We start from the raw sequence: 19,348 nt of genomic DNA, 5'->3' as shown, positions 1-19,348 counted from the left end.
TATAAAGTTTACTAACAACTTAGTATAAAAGTTTATATAACTCTGGAAATTCTATTTAAAAATTATCTAAACTTAATTTTGCAAACTTTTAATTTAACTAAATGTCATTATACAGCAATTCCCCACGAAAACAGCATGGACAAAAACGAAAGTCCTCGGATCGGGCTCAAAATTTTTCTGGGGGTTCCCTGGCCGAAATAATTAGACCCGTATTTTTTTGTTTGGCCATTAGGGTGACCTACGGCGTGTTAGGGTGGTCTGAAAAATGGCCATTTTCGTCGATTTTTGCAAAAACCACTTTTTTCGAAAAATTATAACTCCTCGCCATTTTAACCGATTTCAATTGTCTTATACGCAAATGAAAGGTGATAAGTTGGCCTTCCAAAGAAAAATAGTAAGAAGTTTCAAAAATATAGCCTAACATATAAAAAGGGCGTATGAAACTTTAAAATGCCGTTTTGACGGTGTCTGGACCAAAGAGCCTATATCTGGAAATATTTTTATCGGATTTCCCGGACATTTTTACATAACATACTAAAAAATGGGAGGAGTTCATTAACAGGATTCCGAGATATGATTTTTTGAAAATAAAATCCGTGTTTTTTGACGCGCCGCGCGCAAAAACCGGAGAATGACGAAATTGGCAAAAAATCAACTTTTTTCACTAAAACTGCAATAACTCTAAAATTTCAGCGATGACCTATACATGTATGTGTACCAAAATTTTCGTAATTAAAAGACGCAACTTTTGGTACCCAGACATGTATAGGTCATCGCTGAAATTTTAAAGTTATTGCAGTTTTAGTGAAAAAAGTTGATTTTTTGCCAATTTCGTCATTCTCCGGTTTTTGCGCGCGGCGCGTCGAAAAACACGGATTTTATTTTCAAAAAATCATATCTCGGAATCCTGTTAATGAACTCCTCCCATTTTTTAGTATGTTATGTAAAAATGTCCGGGGAATCCGATAAAAATATTTCCAGACATAGGCTCTTTGGTCCAGACACCGTCAAAACGGCATTTTAAAGTTTCATACGCCCTTTTTATATGTTAGGCTATATTTTTGAAACTTCTTACTATTTTTCTTTTGAAGGCCAACTTATCACCTTTCATTTGCGTATAAGACAATTGAAATCGGTTAAAATGGCGAGGAGTTATAATTTTTCGAAAAAAGTGGTTTTTGCAAAAATCAACGAAAATGGCAATTTTTCAGACCACCCTAACACGCCGTAGGTCACCCTAATGGCCAAACAAAAAAATACGGGTCTAATTATTTCGGCCAGGGAACCCCCAGAAAAATTTTGAGCCCGATCCGAGGACTTTCGTTTTTTTCCATGCTGTTTTCGTGGGGAATTGCTGTATATTACCATAGAATTTCTAAATAAACATTCTGGAGTGAGTATAACGCCGTTTTGGGGGTCTTTGTATCGATAGAATAGATTTTTCGTTGGAATTTCATACCAACCCGGAATTACGTCGTCGGAAAATCCGCCGGCATCCGAACCGGTCCACGATTTACAAGTCAACCTATGTGGCATCGGAAAGGGCATGAAATTTCCGATCTTTTGATACCCATACATCTAGGTTTTCTATAAAACCCACGTTTTTAAATACCTAGGCAGAAACGTTGTTAGGGTTTCATTTGAACAACCTGCCAATAATATATGGAATTTCGTAAGTTTTGTTCTCGTGGATGAAACTTACTTTTTACCTAGGTATTTAAAAACGTGGGTTTTATAGAAAACCGAGATGTATGGGTATCAAAAGATCGGAAATTTTATGCCCTTTTTGATGCCACATAGGTTGACTTGTGAATCGTGGAGCGGTTCGGATGCCGGTGGATTTTCCGACGACGTAATTCCGGGTTGGTACGAAATTCCAACGAAAAATCTATTCTATCGATACAAAGACCCACATAACGGTGTTTATGTTTTTTTACGTCATTATTTTAAACTTCTCAAAGTGTCATGATTTTCTCAATGAACATGATTTTTTATCGGAAAACGGAATGCATTTTCGGATTCTTTGGACAATTTTCCACTAGGAGAAGGTTAAAAAAGTTTGTAAAAAATAAATAATATGTGTTTTTGAAACACAATTATAAAAACTCTCTAAATTTATAGGCAATTTCAGTTGAACAAATTTCATGTAAAATGTGAAAACTTGTGATTCGTGCTTCGAATTCAGTATAAAATGCAATATAAATCGATAATTTTATAAACAAAACTAGTTTTAACAAATTTCAGGCAAAATTCCGACTTTTTAACAATTTTACCTAAAATTTATATGTATTTTGCTTAAAAGCTTATACACTTAGTTAACTAAATATAAACATTGATTTTTTTTTCTTAAAACTATATCAGCTACTTTAGTGATGGTACATTTAACGTACAAATGTAGTTTGAACATCTTAAATATGATTTTAACAAGAAAAACTATGACTATCAAAGTCACCCCGGAATTCAAACTTAGAATTTTTTACGTAACTATTTTTCTAAACATCATTGAAAATTTTTTTTTTCCGAAATAGTGCATGGACTTTGTGTGGCCTACCCCAGTACATGTTTTAAAAATAATAATCTTGAGAAAAACCTTACCTGTTGGAAAATATTCTAAAAACAAATTGAAATCCTATCAAAGTCACCCCGGTTTACGGTACTGTATTTTTCGCTTATGGCTTAATTTTTTGATGCAGTCACCAATGCAGGAAAACAAAAATGCGTGTGTTATCAAATGTTTTAATGTGTACTTGAACCTCACGTCCCTTATAGGAAAGTGAAAGGGTAACCAGATATTCATATAGTATCGGTCCTGGACATTTCTCCGTATTAAAAAAAAAATCAACAGAAAACGAATTATGACGATTTAATCACTGGTTACTAGTTAAAAAAATGTTCAATTCGTTCAATTTTTAATATTGACACGAAAAAAAAACAAACATTTTTTTTAACATCGAACTTTAATAGAAATATACGTGAAAACAATTTAAAAACGGAAATTTTAGCGCAGTTTATGCTATCATAAAATGCTTAAATCACGAATTCCAGCAAAATCGTTTTAGTCAAATTTTCAAATAGCCTCTTTTCAAATTGCCTTATATTGGAAACAAAAAAAAAGATAGAACATAACTTGATTTTGCCCAGTTGAATACTTAACACATTTTTTTCCCTACAGCAATTCCCCACGAAAACAGCATGATTCGAAAAAAAGTTCTCCGATCGGGCTCAAAATTATTCTGGGGGTTCCTTGGCCAAAATAATTGGACCCGATTTTTTTTGTTTGGCCATTAGGGTGACCTAGGCCGTGTCAGGGTGGTCCAAAAAATTGCCATTTTCGTCGATTTTTGCAAAAACCACATTTAAAAAAAAATCATAACTCCGCACCATTTTAACCGATTTTAGCTGTCTGATACGCAAATTAAAGTTGATAAAATGGCCTTTCAAAGAAATATAAAAAGAAGTTTTTAAAATCTAGCCTAACATATGAAAAGGTCAAATGAAAACTTAAAATGCTCTTTTGAAGGTCTCGGGACCAAAGAGCCTATGTCTGAAATTTTTTTTTTCGGATTCCTCGGAAAATTTTACGTAAAATATCATAAAATGGTAAAATTGTGTTATCAATATTCCGAGATATGATTTTTTGAAAGTAAAAACTGGGTTTTTCAACGCGCCGCGCGCAAAAACGGGAAAATGACGAAAACAGCAAAAAACTACTTTTTTCACTAAAACTGCGATAACTTTAAAATTTCAGTGATGACCTATACATGTTTGGGTACCAAAAATTGCGTATTTTAATTATAAAAATTATGATTTTTTTTTTAAATGTGGTTTTGCAAAAATCGACGTAAATGGCCATTTTTTTGACCACCCTAACACGGCCTAGGTCACCCTAATGGCCAAAAAAAAAATACGGGTTTAATTATTTTGGCCAAGGAGCCCCCGGAAAAATTTTGAGCCCGATCGGAGAACTTTTTTTTCGAATCATGCTGTTTTCGTGGGGAATTGCTGCCTATGTGTATGCGATTTATATTTAAGTTTTACGTTTAACATCGTGTTTCCTAGATAGACCGATTCTTAGCGAAGCTACACCAAAATGTCACTTTTTTCAATTTTCAATGTGATTTTTTATATGAAAAATTTAATTTAAATTATGATCTTATAATTGCAATGTGCTTTAAATGCGTTTTCTTATCTGAAATGCCAAAAATATTGACCAAATAAGGTCTGCAAGTCATTGAATGGGAGAGGAGTTTTTTCATAACTCTGCTCCTTTCGTTGTCCCGTCACGAAAAGAAATGGCTGGCAAAAACTCAAATCTCAACCAAATCTTTCAGTTCAAAGAGCAAAAGATTCGTTTTTCAATTTGTGATAATGTGTAGAAGAGCAAAAGTTTTAAAACATCAATCTGGCAAAACTGTGTCGATTTTTTTGGTGTGCCTTTTAAAATTCCAGTTTTACGATGTTGTCCCGTCACGCTACATTTTCATTTCAGGAGAAGCACAGGTATAATATTGTTCATTATGCATGTCATTTCTATGTTGGAAAATCAATTATCTTTTCAAATATGTAATAACATTGGGGTTTCTTCTTTAATTGTGCCACTACAGCCAAAACGCTGAAAAAAACTTGGGAATTTTTTGATAAGGAGCCGAAGAATCGGTCGATAATTTAGGATAAGAGCCATCTATTTTCTTGAAGGTCAAATTGAAATCTCTTGAGGTATTGATTTTTGTCCATAAAAAAGTTTGACAGTTCGTTTACGCATGGAAAAATTACAATTTATACAAATCACTTTAATCATGAAATAGCTTATTGAAAGTTCTAGGGTTAGTTGTAAATGATATTTTTGGTGGATTAAATGTATTAAACTGTAACATTTAATTTTGTGATTTTTTTGGGTTAAGAAATAACGTATGCAAAGGCGTTTTCCATTGCGATAGAAGCTCGATGGACTGCACACTCAATCGTTCTTTTTCCAAAGGTTTTATGTAAAAAGGTTTTATGTACATTATGTTAAATTAATCAATTAAAAATAATTGAGAGACATTTTTATGAATTTAAAAACAAATAAATTTAAAATAATGCAAAACAATACAAAAGAATTAAAAATTTCAAGAGAATTCTTAAGAAATTGAAAGAATTTAATGGGTCACACATATGCAGAAAATCTCATTATACCATATAACATAACATTTATTAAATTCACAAGAAAGACAATTTCTTATTGCCTCTGAAAGTTTCATTAGGGTATTCTATGATTTAAAAGAACTTTTTTTGTTGTTAATGAAAACTTTTTTTGTTGTTAATGAATTTAGCTAAAATTTGGGATGATATTTAGAAACTATCTCAAGATAAAGTGCTCAAAATATGAAGTTGATACAGTCAATATTTTTAGAGATATCGTAAGAATAGTAAGTGTGGGTCAAAATCGTATTTTTTACGAAAATGTCAATAACTTTGAAATGATAATAGGTAGCTAAGTTTTTCAAAAAGCATCTGAAAGTAGACATTCCGAAATACTTATGCTGAAAATTTCATGAGGTTTGGTCGAAACACGAGCGAACACCAGCAATTTGAATTTGGAGTTAGGTTTGACAAATCGTCCAATGTCATATACTTTTGACCAGTACTGTGTTGAGAAAAATGAAACTTAAAAAAAACTTACAACGACCAATGCAATTTGAATGTTTTTTTTTAAGTTAATGGTATCAGGGAATTGAATTGCAATCTACAAAAGCAATTACAATAAATTTTAAACAAAGCTAAATAAAAAAAACAGATAAACTATCTTTGTTTTTTCTTTTTTTGTTAATATATTTGGGTGATTCTCCGCCAACTCACACAGCAAAATTTAAAAAAAAAAATTTAACATGTCATTTTATGGTTTTTTGTTCTAAATGAAAAAATGACCCTTCTGGGTCAATGTAGATTCGAAAAGAACATTAAATTTCCCATAAAATGACATGTTCCAAAAACTTTTACAGTCGAGTAACGGAAAATGGCATTTTTAAGTGGTTTTTTTCGATGAAAAATACGTTTTTTCAGAATTCTGAGTACGTCATCAAATCTGGCGTCTAATTGTACATAAAAAGTCATTTGACACCAAATTTCTATCACATCACCGTTTCAGGCTGCAAATTATTGAAAAACATCTTTTTTCGCATGTTCAAAAATGAAAGGGGTCGTACCGCCCCTCCGTCACGAGATATCAAAAACGGACCTCGGATTCGTGATCAGGGACAAAAGTTACCCCTTAGGACAAAGTTTCACGCAAATCGAAGAGGGGTCGGGGCAACTGCTGTGTGAGTTGGCGGAGAATTACCCATTTAACATAATTGAGATCGATTAATTTTAATTTTGGTGAAACTCCGTTGCATAGTACTACAAAACTGTTTTTTTTTTCGACAAAACAAATATTTCGCCAATATTTTGATATTTTGGAAACTAAAGATAGCAAAACATCTGAGCAGGTGTAAAATGCATTTTAAAACGCATATTTCATTTTGTTATATCCTAATACGCACACATAAATACAAGTTTTTCATGAACAGTTTTTGTCTTTTATAAACCGTAATTTGGTCCAGACTCAAAACCACCCTGCCAGCCCGTGTGGATCAATCGAACCGCGCACTGGACTCACAATCCAGAGGTCGCTGGTTCGAATCCCACGGCGGGCGCTCTAAAATTCTTTGTGTAAATATGGGTATTCGGCGCCGTCGCTCCGTGCCATACTTTCATACACTTAGGAGCCCAGGGCGGCGAAGTCCTTGTAGGAAGACACTAGTGGTTGGTACTAGCAATGACTGAAAGTTCCACCATTTTTCTGGTGTCAACTCCGCTATAGTTTGCCGCACTGGTTAACGCTAAGCAAACACCATTTCTACAGAACAATGTTCCCAAACTTGCAGCGGTATGCTCCAACGTGGTCCACCGCTGGCACCCGCTGGATCTACACCGTGTTCAACACATAGCCGTCGAGACGACGTTGTCTACAGCTGGGCACATTTGTATGCAACCTGGGATGATAAATGGTCTCTCGGGTGGGCGAGCTGCGGAATTTGTTCACCTCGGCAATCAAATTGAATTGCATTTCGTGTTAGTTTGTGCTAAACAGCTTTGCTAATAAGCTTGTTTCTCATTTTAGAGTTGTTCACACTTTAGCGCAACATAGTTTTAATGGAAGAGGAGAGAGTTAATTTACGCTCGTCGAGGGTCAAAGCTCAGAAACCGCGGACCAAATTTAAGCACAAACTGTTGCTCTAATAAATTCATGATGAATGTCAGCTTGGATGCAAAAGGGTCAGTTCGCCCCGTGGCCAGGCCAGATGACGACAACCCTGGACATGATTAGGGAATTGACCCTTATTTTACGATTTTCATAAATTTTGCTCGCTCAGACGAAATGATTCATTCGTTAAGGGGCAAACTTCTGCGAAACGGTCAGCAGCTGTGGTCATCGTTGGAGGGCATACGGTTGGAACTGGTACAAAGTTGGTGTAATTATTCTGCTTGGGTTGTGCGCTGGGTCCAAACGAAACAGTTGACCGTGGCTACGGGGTTGACCTATTGTGTTCATGTGTTATATTTCAATTCGTTTGCTTTATTTATCAACAAGGATATTCCAAACCGTTTTAAATTCAAATAATTTCCACATGTTTAAAAGTAAGTGGACAAAACACTAAAATTCTGGTACTTTAAAAAGAAAATTATTGATATGTTAATTGCTGCGATCAATTTTCCAAATCTAATCAGATTACACAATTTATTCACAGGATCGAGTATCAACACTAGCAAACACTTGTAGGACACTCCCTAGCCCAACACTATCGCTGTGTCCAACTAATGTGAGTCAGTACCCAGAAACCACGTGAAGGCTCATCACATATTAGCAAACAAGCTGCCGGGGTCGACCCGAAACCCTGTGGATCCTCGTGCTCATGATGGTTTCGACGGATTTGCTGCTGCCTCACGCCGCCAGAATTATTTATTATTCATTATGTGCATGTCGGAATTGCATCTGCAAAATCTGCCTGCCTTGTTGCTTAAGCTGCCCGATGCGCTATATCCGAGGTTTGGACCGTTGGAGGTTGGCACCGAGATCTTGGTAGAAAGGTTAGAGAGAGTTTAAGAAGTTGATGTCTTCGATAAATTACATGGAATCCTTCAATTTAAAACACATCAAAGATGCATTGTACAGCAATGCGATTTGATTTTCAAAGATATTTTAAAGGTTCCAACCTCATAAAGTTACGGATCTTTGGTGGACACTGCATGTTGGAAGATTCCGAACACTACGAAATAAGTTCCTCTGCTAAAAATTGACTAATTCTCACAGTCTTCCCTTCTTGTCCTTGAGACACCCACCGACTCCCCCGGTAAAATGCGGTCCTCGATGCAGTATCACACGGTTCACTAAATCTAATTACGGCGCACCAACCTGGCATTGTCTTTTGTGTTCCGTCCCACGGTGACCGCTGGCGTGTAGACCCAAGGCCGGGCCCGGCACGTCAACCGTCCATCCGTAAGTGACTTGAGATGGACGGATTTCCGATCCTGGTTGGGTGGTTGGCAGGAACATTGCACCACACGAACAACGGGGTTGGGGCATTCGGGGGGGAGTACTCGAGGTCCTGCAGTGCGCGATGGTTTGGTCGTGTTGGACGGCATGATGAATATTTCATGCGATTCTGCACATAATTTAATGAGCTTATCGCGGAAAGTGCGACACGATGGTGTGTTACCTTCAGTGGTCTAAGGGCGTTCTGAGCATAATGGATGACGCTTACCGTTCAAATTAGATAAAATTAATCAGAAACTTTTCAAACTATCTTATAGGAATTTTCGGTTTCCAATTCAACTTTATTGTAAGAAATCAAGTAACAATCAGTTCTTTTGAGGTACATTACAAAGTTTTGGATTTCCTTTCAGCTGTTGGTAACATCGTAATCCATTTTAAAGCATTTCTTTTTGTTAATTAAGGAATTACCAAGAGTAATAAAAAATGTTAAAAAAAACACTTACTTCATGCTATTCGAATAAAAAAAAAAATCATCCGAATAATATGTTGTAATTCGAAATTCAATCCCTTAGCATATATTTGTTTTTTTTTCCAAAAACTGTTAGTTATTCCATTTAAAAAAAGTCAAATTTGTTTTTTTTTTTGTCTTAAAAAAGACATACCTAATACAATTTATGGCAACTGTGCTTACAAAAATGCAAGTATACAGCAATTCCCTACAAAAACAGTATGATTTAAAAAAAAAATTTCCTTTCAGGCCCAAAATCAGAGTTGAGGTGCCTTGGCCTGAATAATTAGAAACGAATTTTTTTGTTTAGCCTTTAAGGTGACTTACGCCGTGTTAGGGTGGTTCGAAAATGGCAATTTTCGTCGATTTTCGCCAAAGCCACATTTTTTTTGATGGATTTCTCGGAAAATTTTGCATAACAAATCACAAAATGTTGAGATTTTATTAACATGATATGATTTGATTTTTTTTTTAAATTAAAACTGATTTCTAGGAACTTGAAAAGTATAGGTCATCGCTTAAAATTTAAAGTCGTCGCAGTTTTAGTGAAAAAGTTGTTTTTCCGCGTTTTCATCATTTTTCCGGTTTTACACACGGCTATCTTGGAATTCTGTTAATGAAATTTACCATTTTGAGATACCTTATGTACGAGGAATCCAATTAAAATAGTTTCAGACATAGGCGCTTTGTTCCCGAGACCTGCAATATCATATATCATATTTCATGTTTTCATACGATTTTTTTTATTTGTGGGTAAAATTTTTAAAACTCCAAACTATTTCTCTCTAAAATCTAAATAAATTTCCTTTCCTTTGAGTCCAAGAATACTGAATTGGATTGCAATGGCTTGGAGTTATGATTTTTTGAAAAAAAAATGTTTTTTGCAAAAAAAAAAAAATACAAAGATTACTATTTTTTGAACTACCCCAGCCTAATCACTAATGACTAATGACCTAACAAATAAGAAAGGTCTAATTATTTTGACCAACGAGCCCCATTTTTAGTACTGGGCCCGATCGAAAACTTTTTTTTTTCAATTCATGCTGTATAGGCAATGAATGATTATAAAATTGAGAAACATGTTTACGCAATGATGAAAAATTCCCAATCCCAATTATTAAAGCGACTCGGAGCAAAATATAGGGGGAGAGGTAAAAAATGAATTTAAAAAATACTTAAATAAAAATTGAAATTAAAAAGCCGTACTTTCAACTTTTGAAATGTAGCGTTTAAAAAAAGCATTTTAAACTAGCTCTGTTGTTTTGCAATCATTATTTTTAGAAAATCTATGTGTTTAAAAAATAAAATTTTATCGTGAATTTTTTTACTGTCTGCACATTAGAGTTCCATTAACATTAAAAATATTTTTAAGCGAGTCAAAACATGCTAAATATGACTCTCAACTCTATTTCCAAAATCATTTTAAGATATTTACAAATTCTTGTGTTTTTGTTTCAACAGAAGTAAAGAAAAACAATGATACAAATTGTTTTCTATGTCTATATGAAAATCCATAAGGGTCAGCTAAATAAAATTTACAAATATCCAAATCATCAAAAATTGGATAAACTGTGCGTACCTTCATTATAAAAATGAATGTGAAAAAACATTAAAATAAAAAAAATAGAAAAAACTTTTTTTTATGATTGTATAAACTAAATAATTGAGACAAACTAACTGAATCCACCTACGTGGTTACACTTTTCAAATTACCATCAATCTAATTATTTTTATTTTTATTATAGTTAATCTAGTTGAGATCAAAATAAAACAATAATTTGACAGTCAATGGACTTGATATCTTTCTTAAGATGTGTCGTATAATGAATTTGGACTCTTAGGTCATAAAAATTAAAAGGGTTCAATTAATGTTTCTAGCTCATTCGCATCTCCATTCTTTAAATAACCTTGATTCGAGTGATGGAATCGATTACCATTTCGCAATAGAATATCAATATCACTTCATTACTTTAGTTAGGGTGACCAAATCTGCAAAGTTTACGACTCATCGGAAAGGTCTTTCGATTATTATCCAGTAAGGTGACAAGAAAAATTAAAATTTTGGAAAAAACATAAAAGGCGCGATTCTTTATGTAAAAATAAGTACTTTTACCAATTTTGAGCCAAATCGGTTAAGGTTTTTTTTTATTGTTTATGTTTGTATGGAAAAATTCGAAAAAATGTATGGGGAAAAGGAAAAATATCAGAATTCCACCAAAAGGTACCGTTAAATGTGTCTGATCCTTATCAAGTGTGAGATTCTCATGTAAAATTTTATGACAAACAACTTTGTCGAAGACCACAAAACGATCCGAGTTAACCCTGACGAGTTATTAACAATTTAAAGAAGACGTTTTTTGTATGAAAAGATTTTTTTTCACCAATGATTCAATGATAAAAAGCGACCCTTAACCGATTTTACTCAAAATTCTCACAGTTACTTATTTTGGCTTGAGGAATCGAATCAGGTTGATTTGTTTATTGTCACCCTACTTTCCAGTGATGTGTCACAAGCTAGATCCTTACATCATTTTCATCAAGTTTACTGAGATCCGGCTTCAAAAAAAGTATAATTCTAGATTAAATTTTCAAAAGGTCCTATCTGCATAGGAAACCCATGAGGGATAGGTTGTTTTGAAAATTTAATCTAGAATTAAAGATCACTTAAGGTGAAGCCGTTGATCATTTTCGAAGAAAATTGGTCATCACTCTAAAATTCTCTATATTAAATTCAATTTAACAAATTTCTGCACCAAAACGAATCAGCATGTGCCGATTGTTGCCTTCTTGAATCCACTGAAGGAATTTTTGATCTTAATCAATTGTGCTACAAAATTTATATAATTTTGTGGTACAGTCATTGACCCCCTAGTTGGCAATCATTGATTAATGACGATTTCCATAACTTACAAAGGAATGGGATAATCGTCACCAAAATGTATCAGCATGTGCTAAACAACTTTTAGAAAGAATTTTGTCAAAATATTGATGGGGACACAAAATTTATATCTTTGAACGAAAAATCATGGCAATGATCGAAGTCTTCACGTTAAGTGGCCATTCTTTTAGATAGGGTAACCAGACCTTAAAGTTTATGATTCATTGGAAAGTTCGTTTGTAACACCCGGATATTTACGAAGCCATATTTTTATATGTAACTTTTGAATTACTTTTAAAAACCTTAAAAAAAGTTAAACTTGAACTTGCTCTAATCGGTTCATCCAGTGTCGAGATAATTGAGTGAGTTTATTGGTCACATACTTACATACACACAGACATTTGCTCAGTTTTCGATTTTATGTCAATATGTTAACGTTTTTTTTTGCCTTCCTCACTGAGGTAAGGCTATAATCCTGCTCTAAAAATGAACTTTTTATTAAAAGCTCAAAGACCCACCTTCATGTATACATATCGACTCAGAATCGAAAACTGAACAAATGTCTGTGTGTGTGTATGTGTGTGTGTATGTGTGTGTGTATGTGTGTGTGTATGTGTGTGTGTATGTGTGTGTATGTATGTATGTGACCAACATTCTCACTGAGTTTTCTCAGCACTGGCTGAACCGATTTTGACCAAACCAGTTGCATTCGACTTGGTTTAGGGTCCCATACATCGCTATTGAATTGTTTGAAGTTTCGATAACTAGTTCAAAAGTTATGTATAAAAATGTGTTTTCACATATATCCGGATCTCTTTTATATGCATGTAAACGATGTCCGGATCCATCATCCGACCCATTGTTGGTTAGGTAATCGAGAGACCTTTCCAACGAGGCCACAACATTGAAGATCTGGCAACCCTGTCTCGAGTTATGACCACTTAAGTGATATTTATGTACTTTTTTGAAGCCGGATCTCACTTAAATGTATGTAAACGATGTTCGGATCCATCATCCGACCCATCGTTGGTTAGGTAATCGAGAAACCTTTCCAACGAGTCCACAACATTGGAGATCTGGCAACCTTGTCTCGAGTTATGACCACTTGAGTTATATTTATATACTTTTTTGAAGCCGGATCTCATTTATACGCATGTAAACGATGTCCGGATCCATCATCGAATCCATCGCTGGTTAGGTAATCGAGAGACCTTTCCAACGAGTCCACAACATTGAAGATCTGGCAACCCTGTCTCGAGTTATGACCACTTGAGTTATATTTATATACTTTTTTGAAGCCGGATCTCATTTATACGCACGTAAACGATGTCCGGATCCATCATCCGACCCATCGTTGATTAGGTAATCAAGAGACCTTTCCAACGAGTCCACAACATTGAAGATCTGGCAACCCTGTCTCGAGTTATGACCACTTAAGTGATATTTATGTACTTTTTTGAAGCCGGATCTCACCTAAATGTATGTAAACGATGTCCGGATCCATCATCGAATCCATCGCTGGTTAGGTAATCGAGAGACCTTTCCAACGAGTCCACAACATTGAAGATCTGGCAACCCTATCTCGAGTTATGACCACTCAAGTGATATTGATGTACCCTGTCTCGAGTTATGATCACTTATCTGTGTACTTATTTTTGTGGATCTAAAAAATATCTGAAATATGTGTCCAAACCGCTCATATTATCCATTGTTGGTAAAAAGTGAGGAAGGCATCAACCACATAGGTGGATTAAGTTAGTTTTTTTTTTTTCATTATACAACAATATTACATCTTTCCAATGCTGACTCCTCCCGAAAGCTTCTCCCCGTCTCAGCCCAGACAAAAATCGTTCGTTTCAATTGGCTGGCTCTCCGAACCCATTGTAGCTACGCCTTGAAGCGTAACGCAATTGTGGAGCACAACTTGCTGAATGAAAACTGTTCGCATAAAAGGAAACGATTGTACCCACCACCAGTTATGAATGCAATTTTGTGACAGTGGCAACGAAAAAAAATAAAAGTCATGAAAATTGGTTCGTTGAATTTTCTTTTCCATATGCTTCCGGTTTCCGGCCGTTCTCCTCCCATTGACTGCTTTGTGCTTTATTGTGCTGAAAAGTGCAAAGTTTTTTAACCAGCTGCTCCGATTTTGTTGAGCTTTGACTATCACTGGCAACTTTAGAGAAGGATTATTTTCTTAACCTTAAACAGAAAATGTTGAGAAATGTAAGTCTTGTAACACAAATTCAAACAAAACAATATTACCGCAAAGTGTGGAAGTAATTTAAACTTTCATGTTTGATCTTCTGTTCGCAGCAGGCACTCGTTCCATTTCCAGCAGTGACGGATGCGTCCTTCAAAATTAGGCCTAACCAACCAGGTGGTATACAAGTCATTCAGTCAAGTCAAACTGTAAACCAAGTTCTCATAAGCCGGCAACGAACACCCACGCAAACAACATCAACGTGTTGCATGAATCTTGTATGGTCGGAAGCGTTTTTCAGGGATTTTTCGAAGAAGTAATTCCATGACAATTTGCAACAAAATTTAATTTTGAGGGAATTTTGAAATTTTAGTTGAATTCTGATTTTTTTAGTTTGCTTACCTTATGTTATACAAAATTAAACAAAAAAAATTTATATAAAAACAAACTAAACTTGTCTTGGAATTACTTTCCCACCAAAAAACAGCAAACAAAAAAGTTGCAGACAGAGCCAGCATGAATAAATAAGGAAGAAAGCCTCCCCCAACCCTATTCATTCGTGCCTGGCAGGGTATTCCGTTTGAACTTTCGGATTCCGGTTGTCTCGAGCATCTGTCTCAACACTTCCGCTTGGAGCGTAAAAACTCCCGAGGAAGCACACAGGAAGCCACCATGGAGGTTCCAGCAGCTTCCTTCTTCTGGTGCAGGATGATCTCGCTCCCCCCGGTCTCAGAAGAGCACAGAAAAAAAAAGTTGAATTTTGGAATGTTGAAAATTTGGTAGGTTGAATATTACCTCTTTATTTGTGTAATATTACATAAAAAATGTGTAAAAATGTGAACCTGATGAATATTCATCAAAAACTGATGAAAATTCATCATTTTCTGTGTTAAAATTTATCATTTATTTTGCCACAAAATCTGTCACCATTTCCTGATGAATATTACCATCATTTTTTTTTCTGTGAGTCCCGAAGTCTGTGACAGAGATTCCCGAGCTTTTCAACGCGAATGGTGCAAGTGGAGTGAAAATAAATATTTAAATTGTCTCAGGCTCTAAAAGCTGGGCTGGGATGTAGGCTTTTGAACCTGGGAAGGAGGACGAGATTGCCACGTGCGACTATGTGGGTGTGTCATACGGGTACATGACGATGATGGAGTTTAATTTAATATGACCTCCGTCTGGCGTGCTCAGCAGACAGGGGAATCCGATTTGCCAGAAACCAGAAACTAGCACGCTCACATTTGATCTGGATTGACGTTTGATAAGTTTGGATCTGTTTTTTATGCGATGAAGGTTTTGTACTGATTTTGTTGAAATGTTGATTTTTAAGGCCTTTTATCCAAAAGTGTGTCAGTTTCTGAATGGAACAAGGGGCCATTATTCGAAAACTGGCAGTTTATTACTCAACATTTTTAATTCAATTCAATTCAATTGATGTTTATTAGAATTTAACAGTTCTGCTCCAGGATGTTACATTTGCAATTCAAAGATTTGGAGAACCTTTCAACTGAGATCTATTCATAAGCCTTTACAGGGAGGGTACATGTTTCTAAGTTTAGATTTTGCTAGCTGCGTGCTCTTTTAGGGAAAATTATTTTTTGAGAAAAAACCCTAGATGTATGACATATGACATTTTAAGAAGATAAACCATCACTAATTGTGTTGGCAAGGTTACCAGGTCAAAATTAGAAAAAATCTGGCAAAGAATCGATTAGAAATCTGGAAAAATCTGGCAGACGAAAATCTAACAATTCTGAATGGTGGGGAGAAGGGAGGATATGAATAAATTCAAAAGTTTGTATGATTTAGATGGTTTAACTGATTTTATAGCCCCAAAAATCTGGTTTTGTTTTTCTTTATGAAAAACACAATCTTTTTTTTTATTTTATATTTAATTAAATTCGTAAATTTTAATCAAAAAGTTGTTCAAAATGGGCATAAAATTAAAAATCTGACAAAATCTGACAATATCTGGCACTGAGTCTTTATTCTGGCAGACACTTGAAAAATCTGGCATTCCCAGATTTATCTGGCAACCCTGTGTGTTGGTCTCGCTGGGACTCTATTACCGTTATACCGTAAAAAATTCAACGTTGATTGGTCAACCGTCCCCAAAAACAATGGTTATTTTTGTAGGGTAAGTGACAGCGTGAAATTCTGTTATTCAAAGGAAATATATTAGTTTTGACTTGAAAGCTTAGTATAAACAACTTGAATACATCAAGAAATTCATAAGACGAATTTTAAGGAAAAAAAAACTTTTATTACATGCTACAAATTGGTCTTAGAAAATAGAATAATGATTCAAGTTATTACAAAAACCGATGGGTAGGATGATATTTTTCTATCAAAATAATCTAAATTTTCAAGAATTTTGCTTTTGTTTTTTTATTGTGTTTAATGCACATGTTCATTATCTATGATTATTGTTTAATTTTATCGTAATTAAATCAAAACTTATTTTGAATTGACTGAAAAGGATATTATGATAAGCTTTTTTGCTCAGTTTTTTTTTGCATATGAGTGGATTTATTTTTAACTGTTGAATAATAGCAAACATTCTTATAAAGGTAATAATCAGTATAACATCCAAATTCCATTGAATAAAACAAATATAAAAATCAAAGATCACTATTTGGATCACCGATGGTATTTTATTAGCTTTTCTTTTTCTAAAACATATAATTTAATTACACTTTCATACCGTGAATTCACAATTTGACTGCCATTTTATTATGAAGCTTGAATTCTAAATGAAATTAGAAAGATTAAAATTAGTTTTTTTAATATTAAATGAATTGTGCTTTGTTTTATTATTTATGATTAGGGCTAGTGATTTTTCATGCCAATTTCAAAACATTGGAATTTCACGGAAATTTCACGGTACTCTAAAAACTGCTCAAAATAAATGGAAAAATGAGCTCTTTTAGCGTAATTATGAACAGAAAATTGTTTTAAAAGTTAGTAGCATATAGAATCTCCTTACACAAATGATTATTTTGAAAAAAATGTATTGTATTTATTTTGAAATTTTTTTGGAGAATTTCCGTCAGTTAAATTTATGATTCAGCAAATTTATTTTAATTTCATTGAGATAAGAAGTAGTAAAACAAGAGTTATAAAACTAACAATATATAAAACATTATTTGTTTTCCTAGGTTCAACAATAGAGGAATTCGAGTATTTGAATACATTTTAGGCAAAACTCATAAAAGCAGTTGATAATTGCAAAAAAATATAATACAATGCAAATGCTCAACAAATAACTTTTTTTTTAGTTTTCTTTCATTGTAGTGATTAATAATGTTCTTTTACAATATTTTTGTAATTTTGAGGAATAAATATATTTAGCTGGCAATGTAGAATCAATATCTGCGTTTCATACATTTTTTTAATGAACAATATCTTAAAAAATAGTTCTAAATCTGATAAGCAATATTTTTTTAGTTTGGAAACTACATCCGAAATGCTTGTTAAAAATCTTGTAAAGTATTTGAAATAAAATAAACAATGCTTAAATGTACTGATAAGCGATTTATCAATGGAATATTAAAAATTTCGCGGCATTTCACGGTGCTTTCAAAATTTCACGGCCAGGGGAAAATTTCACGGATTACGCGGCTTCCGCGAAATCGCGAAAAATCACTAGTCTAGTTATATTACTAGTTATATTTATGATCTTAGAAATCAGACCTTTTCATAAAATTTAAGATTATGAATCCCGTTTAATTTTCAAAAATAATGGTGATTTAGTATAACGGTCCCAGTGGAAATTTTAAATTTTCATCGTGAAAAACTACTAAGCCTTATGATTTTTTTTAGTTTTTCTTCCAATAGTTAGCAAAATATCAAGATTGTTTAAAATTATGTTTTTGGTTCATAATTATTAAAGAAAACATTCTTTAGTTTAGTCATCTGAATTATATTTATTGAGGTAAAATAAAAGCGATTCAGTGAAAAACTTTTCAATTTTCTAACAGAAATATTAGAAAATAAAAAAATAAAAAAATTACAATACATCGAACAAGATCAAACATGTTTTACAAATATCACATTAAACAAGTGAGAAAAAAATCATAGTTGATTGCCGAATAACATATAAAAATGTACTTTCTGTGATTTTCTTTTTTTTTTTAATTTTTCACGTTCCGTGTAATTTCTGTTTAATTTTGTGTTTTGGAATAATATGAAATGGGGTAACCAAACAAGTGATTTATTGCCTGTTTATATAATGACAATCTCAAAGAGATGGTCATTTTTTATTTCTGCCTAGTTTATTCAGAAACCCTTTTCTCGTATCGAAATGTATTGCATAGTGATTAGCCAAGTTTCTAATAGAATTTACTGGTAACGTTTGCCTAATACGATTTTTTCACTGATTTTGGGATTGAATGATTGAAGACAAATTGGGTAAAATTTGAATTATGATTTTTTACGTTTAAATTATTCATTTGATTTATGAGAAGGTTACTGTTCCTCTGTGTTCTCTTATACTAAGCTTGCTGGAATTGTAGTTAGCAGAAGTGAGCACAGAGGCATCGAATTTCTGAATATTATCTCCAAAAACTACTGTAACAGATGTTGAAAAATCAAAAAAATATGTATATTAAATTGTAAAATATAGTAAAGGTGCCATCCATAAACCACGTGGACACTTTAGAGCAGCGGTTCTCAACCTTTTCTTGGCTAGGTACCCCTTTTCGTTTTTCTTAAGCTGCTGGTACCCCAAAGAAACATACATTTTGAAGAAAAAAATGAGTTTAAATGTTCTGTAACTGTAACTCAAGAGACATTGATAGAAAAAAGCAAAGCAATCCACTTTAACGACCCCCGAGTCTTTTGTGGGCTTTGTTGCAAGTTTCTGCTCATTTCTAGGCGTCCGAAGGTTTTGTGTGGTGAGTCACTCAAAGCCTCTTTTACGCTACTGGACCGACGTTTTACTTCCCGTGATCAGGCAAATCTCGTCTCGAAAAATGCCATCGGGTCCGTCTGGGATTGAACCCAGGCCATACTGGGGTGAGAGGCTACCACGCTAACCACTGCGCCACCGGACATTGATAGAATTTAAACTAAATCTGGATTTTTATTTTACCAAATTTTCTTTTTTGGCTTCTTAGGTGTTTTTGAATGCGCATTGAGTCAAGTTTATTCAAAACCACTTAAAAAGTCAAAAAATATTTTATTGGACATTTCAAAAAATCGAAAAATATTGTTAAAAAGTTAAGACTTGTATCTAGAATT

The sequence above is a fragment of the Culex pipiens genome, chromosome 2 (assembly GCF_016801865.2).
Source record: "Culex pipiens pallens isolate TS chromosome 2, TS_CPP_V2, whole genome shotgun sequence".
NCBI classification, from domain to species: Eukaryota; Metazoa; Arthropoda; class Insecta; order Diptera; family Culicidae; genus Culex; species Culex pipiens.
Note: the sequence above shows the minus strand (reverse complement) of the source record.